This window comes from Pteropus vampyrus, unplaced genomic scaffold (genome assembly GCF_000151845.1).
Source record: "Pteropus vampyrus isolate Shadow unplaced genomic scaffold, Pvam_2.0 Scaffold10, whole genome shotgun sequence".
Taxonomy (NCBI): Eukaryota; Metazoa; Chordata; class Mammalia; order Chiroptera; family Pteropodidae; genus Pteropus; species Pteropus vampyrus.
The window spans coordinates 11,738,597-11,751,635 of NW_011888791.1; the positions used below are offsets into that span (position 1 = coordinate 11,738,597).

At 34.0% G+C, this 13,039-nt stretch overlaps 1 pseudogene; it reads left to right on the forward strand.

Moving 5' to 3' along the window:
• Positions 1-552: 552 nt before the first annotated feature.
• Positions 553-1,367, forward strand: LOC105302955 (annotated as a pseudogene).
• The last annotated feature ends 11,672 nt before the right edge of the window (positions 1,368-13,039 follow it).

Below are 13,039 nucleotides of genomic sequence, written 5' to 3' on the forward strand. Positions count from 1 at the left end.
ATATTTACAGATATAGGTGTATATAGAAATATAACTATCTGGATCTTTACAATTGCACATTTATACTTGCATTTATTTGCTCACATTTCTTTTCATATTGGTCTGAAATCTTTTTTCATTTAATACATTATGTGTATATTACCCTGTTCATATTTATAAATCTACCTTTAAAAGAGCAGTTATGATTGCATCTGGAACATAGTAAGCACTCATTAAATCTTAGCTACTGTTTAATTATTATTTCCTTATTCTTCTAATATATGCACATTTTTCCATTTTACAGATATACTTTTTTCTTATTGAGAGACACTTAATTGCTTCTAATTTGTTGCTTTTACAGACAGTGTTGCAATGAGCATCTCTAATCTTTCTAGGAGATAAATTTCAAGAACTGGATAGCTGGGTTAAAATATATAAACATTTCCATTTTTTAAAGTAGAAGCCACAGAGGCTCGGGTGCAGCAGCCTCAGAGTCGCTCACGACGCCTGGTGCGGTGCTGAAGAGCTGAAGCGGAGGCGAGCTGGACGACCGGACTGTCCAGGGAGGCGCGGTGCCACAGAAGCCCACACCCGAGCAGCCCCGGAACAGAAGCGGCCTCTGCGACCACCGTCTATCTGTGGAGCCCCGCCAGCCGGCCATGTATGGTCCATGCCGCTGAACCGGCTGAAGGAGGAGGACAAAGAGTCCATCAGAGAGCTCTTCGTCAAGGCTGGCAGTGACGGTGAAAGCATAGGAAACTGCCCCTTTTCCCGGAGGCTCTTCATGATTCTTTGGCTCAAAGGAGTTGTATTTAATGTCACCACCGCACATCTGCAGAACTTGGATGCCGGGACCCACCCACGATTTATAACTTTCAACGACGAAGTCAAGACGGGTGTCAATACAATTGAAGAATTTCTTGAAGGAGAAATTTGATTACTTAAAGCTTTCGCCAAAAGACTCGGAATCAAAAACTTCTGGAATGGACATCTTTGCCAAATTGTCTACATATATTAAGAATTCAAAGCCGGGGGCTAATGAAGCATTGGAGATGGTTTTCTTGAAAACGCCGCAGAAACTAGTTGAATATCTGAACTTTCCCCTCCCTGATGAAATTGATGAGAATAGTATGAGGACATTGTTTCCCACAGATAAATCTCTGCATGGCAATGAAATGATACTGGCTGATTGCAACCTGCTGCCCAAAGCGCAGGTTGCCCAGTTGATGGCCAAAAAATATCACAACTTTGATACTCCAAAAGCAAGAACGGCCATATGGAGATACTTAACTAATGCTTATAGTAAGAATGGGTTCACTAATACCTGTCCCGGTGATAAGGAGGTTGAAAAAGCATGTAGTGATGTAGGCAAAAGACTCAGCAAGTAAAATAGCACTTAGGAGACAGATGTCCTCACATCTTTCCCTGAGAAAATGCTTTTCTTAAAAGACTGCTCCTCTTTCTATAAAGTAGAAATTTTATTTCGCATGAACATGGAAGTTATTCAAGATGAGGACAAAGGCTAGATAAAAGTGGAGTTGGCTATCTTTAAACATACACTCCTAAGCAGTATTATTTTAAAATCCTTTTATCCTCCCTGCCTCCTCCACCCCTTATCCTCCTCTCCTCTAATTTGGAGACACCTCAACACAAACTTTTCGCTTTAGAGGTAGTTTCCCATCCTCTCTAGAGGGTGTGTCCATTCTCTGTGTACAGATGGCAGGAGTTTTAAAGTGTAATGTTTAACTGTTAAAATAGTAACCATGACCTCATTGGTCAGTCCCAAACCGGTGCATAATGTATGGTACAAGGGATATTTATGTAATTTTATAATATTTAATAAGAGTATATGAAAGGATTGCTATTGTATCAAAATACCCTGTTTCAATTTAGTCTATCCTGGATGTGTACTAAAGGGCATGGCCACCAGAGAAGAGTCTTCTACAGAAAGTCACTACAGATTTTGCTATACTTCATACATGGATTTTTTCCTAAAAGCATTTTTCCTTTATACCAATTATAGTGTTTGACACTATGTAGAAGCTAAACATTTAGAGGGAGTGATAATATTCTCAAGATCTTCCTGGAGCATTTTATCCATGTAAGAGAAACCTTTGGCACTTGTTACCCTGTCTAAATGTGGTGTTTGTTTTATGTATTTTGCTCAGGGCCACTCATTTGGAACATTATTGCTTTCTTCCTTTATTTTGCAAACCCTCTTTTTAGGTAAGCACAGACCTTGCTGTTTACAGATCTTTTGAGCAACACTACATAAACCGATATTTAGTTGATTTAGGTATACCAGTACAAATAATTAGGAAGGTAAAAATTAACACAAAAATTAACCTAAGGAATGTAGGGTGGGTTTGTCAATATATCGAGTAGAATTTTGTCTCTTCGGCATGTCTAATTTGGGTAACCAGCTTTCCCTTTCCACCCCTGTTTCCTGTTAGACTTTGTTAGATTTTGGATAGTAGATGGGTCACTACTTTTGGACTAAATTATAGTTGTTTTGGTGAGTGCGTATTCACCATAATTTTGCCTAATCTCAATCATTGTGTTCCATTCAATTAAATTTTTCTACAGGCACACTGAGGAAAGCCCTCTGCCTGTTTGTTTGTTTAAATGAAAGTCCTAAACCAGGAATTACTTGTGTTCTAACAAGGGATGATGAACTTGGTGAAAATTAAACAAAAGTTTGCTATGTATTTATATATTTTTTAAAAATTAGACTTTCTAAGTGCTACTCTAAAGATAAGAGTTGTGACTATATTACATTTTTGGTCATTTTTTATACCTAACTTGTTTAAGAAGTGCTATTTATCATAAACTGTTTTGGGAAATTTTAAGTATATTGCTGTAAAATGGTAATGATTTTTCCCTTTGATATGCTAACATTTAGTAAGCACTGCTTTATGGAAACAGCCTGAGTTTTATAAGCATACTGCATTTTTTAACCTATCAGTAATTAGCATAGTACAGAAAGACAAAAAAAGCTTCATGTTGTATCTGTTTGGCTCAGGGAGATGTTTTTGCTTTACTTTTCTTAGAATTCCTTATTGCTGATCAAAAGTTTGGGCACCCACTTTTTTGTAACTATTGGGTGATGATTTATCTGCTTCCAGGAAGAAACACTATAAGGTTATCTACTGAGAAATTCTATAGCAGTAGCTTCAGAGGTTGAAAATGTCACATCTGCACCAGTACACAGACAGCCATCATCACTTTTCACCTATTTTTTAAGTAGTGGAAATTGGCATTCAAGTGATATTAAACCTGGCCTCAAAGCTTAAAGTACGAAAAAGATTCAGAAGAAGGGGTGTCTGTTCTTTCAAGTGAATGGTGGAGTAAGTGGTGCATAGCAGAGGATAAATGAAGGAAAAGCAGCATTCTTTTAAATAGAGTGATGAAAAATACATTCTGAAACTCAGTTGTGAAGTATTTTCACCCTATTTATTCTTTGGTTTTTTGTTTGTTTGTTGTTTGTGTGTTTGCTTGTTTGTTTTTTAAACTTACTCCATGATTACACTTGGCTATCTCAAGGAAGACAGTTCTATCTGTTATGATTTTGACGAAGGCAGAATTATTTTTCTCTGTAGAAACACCAATCTTATTACTTTATCAGGGACGTCAGTCAAATTAAATTGAGGTTGGCAAATGAAAAAAAGCCAGTAAAAAGGATGGTCCTAGAACATGCTCTCTACCCCATCTTATATTTGTGGAAAGATCATAGCTTAAAATCTTAGGAGATTTGGAACATAAAAGTTTTCATAGCAATTCATGTAGTGTATGGGTTGACATAATGGAAATCACCTAGTATTTTTGCAGCTACTGAATCATTTCCCCCTTCATTTACACCAACAGGAGATTAGAGTCAGAAAGGAAGCTCTCACTATTTCTCAAGGGATTCTGAGAAATTTTTGTATTCAATAGTTAAAAAGCTCTCCACCATTTAAGTTGATACAACTTCCTTTTTTAAAAAAATGTAAATGCAGATTTTCTATATAGTTCTGTTGTCTTCTTTTACTAGGATTGTTGACTTGTGATAAAATTCATGTAAGATTTTATTTCTTCATAACTTTGGCTTACACAGCTTATCTTTAAACCCTTGAGCAATCCGTATACAATTAAGAGATTTCTGACATTTATTCTTGCCCTAAGTTGATCAGTTCTAGAATTTGGGCATTTTTTACTTTTGTTGAGTTTTGAAACTCTCCAGAGTTGCACGTAGATAGCTTTTATTTCTGCACATTTAATATATCTGTTTAGAAAATATCTACAAGGTAAAAATGATAAGAAATAGAAATGTATTTTTTCATCAACATTTTGATAGATGTTTCATCAAGTTTATTGATTAATCAATTTCTTATACTGGTTATAATAGTATTTGACTCAAAGAGAGGGAAGCAGTCATTATTGATATCCTATATGGGCCTTTTTATCCCATTCTATACAAATTATCAAGGTTCGAGCTGTCAAAATTATATTTTTATCATGGAAAAAATTTTCAACTCCCCAAATCATAATTTTGAACAGAATTGGAGTATTTTCTCCAGAATTACTTGAAAAGGCAAATGAAAGCTTATTGTAGAATGTTTGTATTTTTTTCTGTATATTGCTGGCAGCTATTGTATTAAAATAAAGTATATTTTCACCATCATAAAAATAAATAAAAATAAAATAATTTTAAAAAAAGTAAAAATAAATACATGTCACAAGGAGTCTGTACTACCTTACCCACAAAACTGTACCATTCTAAATTTCACCAGCAATGTGTAGGTGTGTCCATTTCCACCACTCTTGTCAGCACTGAGAGTTAATATCTTTTCATATGTCCATTGGCCATATGTGTTTGTGTGTGCGTGTGTGTGTGTGCATGTATGTGTGTGTGTGTGTGTGTGTGTGTGTGTGTGTGAGCTGCCTGTTCATACCCTTAGCCCATTTTTCTAATAGAATATATTTCTTCTCTTAGTTTATGGGATCTCTCTGTATAATAGTAGTTATGTAAATCCTTTGTCTATTTTTATGTGATGCAAATGTTATTCCCAAAATGTAATTTGGTTTGAATATTTTATGTTAATTTTTACCATAAATGTAAATGTATATGTAATCAAATGTATTGATTTTTTTTCACTGTTGGTTCTCATTGCCCTGGCTTGCTTAGAAAGAATATTTTCAAATGCTCTGCTCAACAATATCAGTCTCCTACATTGGGAGAAGCTGTATTTTGACAGAAAAACCTATATATATTTGTGATCATAAACAGGAGGCTCTCCCGTAAAAAGTTTACAGTAAAATAATGAATCAGTTACCTACTGATTAGAAATCAAAAACCATGCACCTCTGATGGGTCATAAGATCCAGATTGAATATAATAAAAATATACTTTCAAAATCAATATTTTAGCAAAATACAATCACCCTAATGTTAAGATAGTAGAAAAATTGAAACTAAAAAGACCAAATCATAAATAAAACAATTTATCGCGTACTAATATAGGAGTCGCTAGTACTGTTCACTAATATCTCTGGCTTTTTCGCTTTCTGGCACACGGTTGGACTATAATTCCTTCCCTCTGCTGACATCATATGTGGCCACAGGACTTGCTCTGATGAATGAAATATGAGCAGAATGATATTCATTCAGGCAGTTTATGAGCCACTACAGGGTCACTATACTCTCCTTTCCCTTCTGCCACAGTGACAGACAATACTCCAAATGGTGGCTATTCCATTAACTTGGATCTAGAAGTAAAGATGACACAGAGTACAACCTCCAGCAGAACAACAATAAGCAAGAAATAAACTTGTTGTTTTAAGGCATCGATATTTGGGAATTGTTTGTTACTGCAGCAAAATACAAAGTAATTTATTCATAAATATTTGTTGAACATATTCTTTGTGCCAGGCACTATGCTAAGTAGTAAGAATATAATGATATTGAAGAATCAGTTCCTGAATCTAGGCACTTACAATCTAGCAAGTGGGAGAGAATAGTAAAATCGTAACATAGTATGATAAAACGCTGTAATTTGGACAAACGCTAGGAGCAAAGGAACTTAAAAGAATGGTATATGGGCATATCTATTAAGAAATAAAAACAAATAGTAATTTTTTTCAAAAAATTGGTTCCTCTCCAATAAAGCCAAAGTATAGAAAATGTAATGCAGCTTCAGAAAAAGAGAATTGCCAAAGTGTACTAATTTACCAGGGCTACTGTAACAAAATACACAAATTAAGTGGTTTAAGCAACAGAAACTTATTTCTTCACAGTTCTGTAGAATAGAAGTCCAAGATCAAGGTGTAAGTAGAATTAGTTTCTTCTAAGGACCTCTCTGCTTGGCTCATAGAAGCCATCTTCTCCCTATGTCTTTTAATGGACATTCCTCTGTGTGTGTCTATGTCCTAACTTCCTCATCTTATAAGATATCTGTCATATTAGATTAAAGTCCACTCTAATGACCTCATTTAACATTACTTTTTAAGAACCTTATCTTCAAATATAGACGCATTCTGCATATAGGGGGTTAGGGCTTCAACATAAGAATTTGAGGAGGGGATACAATTTAGCCCATGACATCAAGGTTGGTGTCATAGTCAGTTCTGGCTACCACAATAAAATTTCATAGACTGAGAGGCTTAAACAATAAACATTTATATTTCTCAGTTGCGAAGGCTGGAAGTTTGAGATCAGTGCACCAACAAGGTCAGGTTCTGTTAAGAGCCCACATACTGGTTTATAGACAGCCATCTTCTTGCTGTATTCTCACATGGCCAAGAGATTATCTCTCTGGTGATAATCTCTCTGATCCCATTCATGAGAACTCTAACCTCATAATCTAATTATCTCGCAAAGGCCCCACATCCAAATACCAGTACTTTATGGATTGGGGCTTCAATATATAAATTTTCAGTCTACAGGAGTTGTAACTAATTGAACGAAAGATATGGAGAAGCAGCATATATGCACAAAGTAGAACTCTGAGACCCTATAAAGATGGTGATTCTGGGCAATTAGAAAGGGGTATCTATTTAGTTAGGAAGAGGAACTCTATTTTCAACCAAAAAAATCTCAGTTGAAAGTAGGACATTTAACTGAATATATTCTGAAGGCAAATAGGATGCAAAGTCCAGGCTGAAATTATCCTAAATGTGGAGACCATTTATTTTAGAACTAATAAAAACTATAAAGTTAATTAATATTCCCAAGGGAAGAATAGAAAAAAGTCTGTATATTTTTCTGAACTACACACAGAATCAATGTATGATAAACAATTAGCCTAGATACTAAAGAATATAGGATCATGTTTGCAATAAAAAAAAATGAAGTGAATAATACTGAAGGAAAAAAATGACACCATAGAGACAATTATTTAATGATAAATATAAATTTCAAAATTCAAATCTAACATGAAAATGTAACCTTATTCTCAAAATAAACACACACGCACACACAGAAAAACAAAAGACTACCTCCCTAAATATAAGAATCCTATCCACATTTTATAAGCAACATAACAAATAGAAATCCATAAAGTGTTGGCGAATAATAACTATAAAGAAAAGCATTAGATGGTTTGACATTACTTATTAATAAAGCCTTTCAAGTGCTACAAATAGCCATTATTTGTTATCTATTTTCCTGAATTTCCCTGTAACTGGGGGGAAACTTCTTGTTTAAAATGATAATAAATCTGAAATGAGTGCTACTTCATCCTTCTTCAAGCAGAAATCCATAAAAACAATCATAAAGGGTTACATATCCTGCTTTATTTTAAGATCTTAGAAATATTAAATTGAAGGGCAAATTATAATTGAATTGGAAGAAAAAACTTTAAAACTTAGGGAGCTTTCTTCTTGGTTAATATTAAGGCAGAACATAGATACAGTGTAGAGTACAATATCAACTTCTTTGAATTATATGCTAGATAACATAGTAGTTAAGGAAATTCTAAAATAAATAAAGTCAACAGGAGGGGAAAAAAATTGTATGTTGGCAAAAGCATTAAATTAAAAGTCAGATAACCTGGATTCAAGCCTCTGCTCTTCACCCTCTGTGATAAGTATAATTAATCATCCTCGGTCAGATTCTTTATTTCTATAGTAGAAATAATAAAAGCTATTACACAAAGTTACAGTAAAGACTAAATAAGATAATACATGTTAAAGTGTTTTGGAAACATTGCATTTTAATGACGTGAGATATAAATGATTAATCATTCAAAATTACTGAAATACTGAACATCATAAAAGATGTGTCATGACAGTTAACACAAAAGGCAAGAACATTGCCTGACATTCTGATACCACACACAATTCAAAACAAGGTACACTAAACTCAACTGAAATTTTGAAATCTCCAATAACCAAATTCTATAATACATTATATTCTCGGATACAGAAAAACAAAGATTCTGGAAATGCCACCCTCTGAAACCAGCTGGAAAAAAAGCAGCTTAAAACTGTACCTAAGATTTCCAAATCTTCATTTTCTTACATTATAATTTGTAACCAAAAAAAAGTTTTAGAATTTTTTTTAATGCATGCTTTTTGAAAACTGTCACTTTCTTCAACTTTGTCAACTTGGCTTGTAGCTAATGAAGCTTTTGGAGTAGATCTGGCATACTGTCAAAAGTATGTGTCAAAACTGTTAGTATTTTCTGCATGTTTTTAAAGCCATTTCATATCTCCACTTCCTTTCCATTTCACATGGAGATCCATCTACGACCTTTTGAAGGTCCACAAGTTTTTATAAAAATTAGCACCTGGATAAGAAATTAAAATTGGAGAAAAAAGAAAATTGGAAGCAAATAAATAAGTAAATTAGCACATGACTAAAAAATGAATATAAGAAAAAAAAGAAAAATTAAAAGCAGGTTAAAGACTACACAGCAAGATTTTTAAGCACTGAATGATAGACTTATGGCAGTCAGGGAAAATTGAAGGTGGTCTCTGGTCTCTTCTAATAGCTACAATATTTGTTTTGTGGTAGTGATGCTTTTATAAAAGCAGCTCATACAATTAGGCAGGTATTGACAAGAAAATATTTAAACATTGATAATAAACCCCAAATTGTGAATTGGATCACCCAGGTGGATAATATTTTGAAAGTTCTATTCAACCAATTAATTCAATGAATTTTCTCAGACTTCCTTTTGCTACTAACATCAATGCAATGGTTCTCAAATTTTAATATGCTTATGAATCACCTGTGGATTTTTTTAAAATGCAGGTTCAGAGTCAAGAGGTCTTAGTTGATGCCTGAAATTCTGCATTTCTAACAAGTTCCCAGGAATGGTAACCACTGCTGATCTGCACAAAATAATTTTAGAGGAAAAATTACCAAGATACAATCCCACCAAAAAAAAAAAAATGTTACTTATTGGTCAATGTCAAGGTTTTACAGTGATGAATGTGAATGTTTAACCATCTGCACTCTCAAAATTATCCAAGCAAGGATATTCAACCTTGAAGGCACAAAACTCTCAGCCTTAAACCAACGCTCTGTTTAACAAGTCAATAAAGCCAGAGCTAATGTTCAGGAAAAGTCTTGTCCTGCCTCCTGTGCCCTAAGTGCTGGCAAAATTGGGTGGCCCCCAAATATCCCTGGAATACAAATTAGGCTCCTATCAGCATCTTCAGTGTCTATGTTCCTAGCATCTAAAACATATTGATCTTCTTTCAGTCAACAGCAGAGAGTGCCTTTCCGTCAGACACTGACTATCCATCTCAATGTGGAATTATCTGTCCGATGATTCCTGTCCAAAGCCCAGCTGAGATTATTGATATTCGAATTAGGGGGGAATCTAAGTGAATTTCAAACATTATTTTAGCAATGAAACCCTCTATCAAAGAAAATTCTACACTCAATCCTAACAGATAAAATAGTATTTTATTTGTATAATTTAGTTCAGTTCAAATTTATAGAAAATGAAGTTGTTCTGTTAAACCCCAAAGATTCTAAATTGATGGTTATAGTTGTCAATTGTAGCTACACTAGCCTCAGCATCCAGTTTGTTTTTGTATTTTGTTTTGGTTGCACAATATTGAGACAATCCTAAGTTAGATGGAAATAAATCTCAAATGGTAGCAGTTTTGTATTAGCTAAATCCACACCCTCAAAATTTTATTCACTAAAAGAGATGGCAGGAAAATATTTCATAAGCTGTTTTATTAACAGTGATTAAAACATTTTCTAATATTCAAATCAAACATTTCTAGAGCCCCTCCTCTGTCCTGCCATCTACAGAACCCAGTTAGAAACAGTAAGATATTTAACCTCTTCCTGGAGATTTCATTAGCTTCTGTTATCCTGTATTAAGCCATTTCATTAAAAAGCCATTTCATTAAGCCATTTCATCTGGTACATATTCTGTAAAACATTTACATAAGGTTTAACTCTCAACCCCCCAAATTAATTCAAAAGTTATACAATAAATGCTATATGTAAAATTTATTTTTTTTATTTATATCTAAGATACAATTTTGATATAGACTTTTTTGATATCGACATTTCAACAACTAGCAAAAAATCCACATAATAAATTCTTCTCTGAGTTTAGGATCATAAAAAAGTCTCTCTCTCCTTATAAACTGGTATCTTTCTTTAAATGCCTACAAAAAATATTTTAACACATAGGTTTTTTTAGCTTTGTAAAGATCTAAACAAAGATATAATCAAGAATCTTGCATTGTTATGTATCCTTTAAGGTTAGTTCTTACATCAGTTTAATAGTCAGTGATGAGTTTTTTCTGACTTTGATTTCCTTTGTCTCTAATATCAATATGAACTCAAAATTTTCACATATTAGATATGTTTTAATGTACTACAATCATGTCTACATCCATGCTACCCTGAACGAGCCCAATCCTGTCTGATCTCGGAAGCTAAGCAGTGTCAGGCCTTGGATGGGAGACCACCTAGGAAGACCAGGTGCTGTAGGCATAAAAAAATAAAAAATAAGGGGTTGTGAGCTTACAAGGTCTTTGCAGCTTGCAATCTGTGAGGTCAACCAAGCGTTGCCTCGCCATAAAAAATAAAATAAAATAATATACTACAATCATTATTCTTTTTAAAGCTCAAATTTAATGCTCATATTGATATAAATTTGATTAGTAGGAATCCCTTCAGTGTGGCTCCTGTGTCTTTTTTCACTGTAGTAAAATATACATAAAATTTTAACCATTTTTAAGTGTACAATTTAGTGAAATTAAGTACATTCATATTGATATGCAGCTATCACCACTATCAATCTCCAGATATTTATGTCCATCTAAGACTTCGTTAGTCCTTGAAAGAACCTTTGCCTTCTGATATGTCTAAGGTTTACCTGTTACCTTCTTTGCCCCTGTATTCAAATCAGCCCACTTCTCCAAGAAGCTCTATTTCTTTTAATGATAAATGATATTAGATACTATATCAGTCAAATTGTTACTATAATACTATAAAACAAATCAAAAACTTCAGAGCATACAATTATAAGCATTTATTATTGACACATTCAGAGTCAGCTAGGAATAGGTGAAATGATACTGCTGGTCTTCTCACATGTTTAGGGGTTGGATGGTTGTCTGATGATTTAAAGCTGTCTGGGACAATCAGGGTGACTTAGTTCTGTTGCACTTATCTTCCAAAGTGTGCAACTTAGTAACATTTAGTAATATCACAAAGTTTGACAGCCATTACCACTTCTAGTTCAAAAATATTTCCATTAACACAAAGGGAAACCCATTAAGTAGTCACTTCCCATTTCTCCCTCCTCCTCAGTCCCTGGAAATCACTAACCTGCTTTCTGTCTACATTTTACCTATTCTGAATATTTCAACTAAATGGAACTGTGCAATATGTGGTCTTTTGTGTCTGGTTTCTTTTAATAAGCATAATGGTTTCCAGGTTTATCAAAGCACGCACCATTATTTATGACCGAGTAATATTCCATTGTATGGATGTACCACATTTGTTTATCTATTAAGCAGTTGGTGGACATTTGGGTCGTTTCCACCTTTTGGCTATTGTAAACAGTACTACTATGAATATTTGTGTACAAGTTTTCGATTCTACACCCCTTTTAAATTGTTTTGGATATATATCTAGAAGTAGATTTGCTGGATCATCTGGTGATTCTATTTTCAACATTTTGAGAAATTGCTATTTTCCATAGCAGCAGCATCATTTTACATCTGCACCAGTAAAGTAAGAGGGTTCCAATTTCTCTATAAACAACAAAATTTGTGATGGCGCGTGGTGAAGTGGTAACTCATTGTGCTTTTGATTTGCATTTCCCTAATGACTAATGATGTTGAGCATCTTCTTATGCATTTATTAGCTATTTGTATATCATCTTTGGAGAATGTCTATACAAGTCAATTGCCCATTTTTTAATTGGTTTGTTTGCATTTTTTTTAATTCTTATATTTTTATTTTTTAATCATAGTCGACATACAGTACTATATTTGTTTCAAGTGTACAGCACAGTGATAAGACATTTATATAACTTATAAAGTGATCACATCAATAAATCTAGTACCCATCTGACACTGTACATGGTTTTTACAATAATACTGACTATATTCCCACCTACATACTCATGACTATTTTGTAACTACCAATTTGTACTTCTTAATCTCCTCTCCCCTTCACCCTCACCCAATCCAGCAATCATCAAAATGCATTCTGTATCTATGAGCTTGTTTCTGTTGTTTGGTCGTTTATCTTATTCTCTAGATTCCACATGTAAGTGAAATCATAGGACATCTGTCTTTCTCTGTCGGACTTACTCAACTCAGCACAATAATGTCTAGATCCACCCATAACGTTGCAGATGTCAAGAATTCTTTCTTTTTTATTGAACCACCTCTTTATTCATCCACTGATGAACACCAGATTGCCTCCATATCTTGGCTATTGTAAATAATTGTTGCAATGAACGTACAGACGTACATGTCCCTGCAAAGTAATATTTGGATAAATACCCAGAAGTGAGATTACTGGGTTTTTCTTTGTCTTTTGATATAGCCTTTGTTTTAAAGTCTATTTTATCTAATATAACTATTGCTACCCT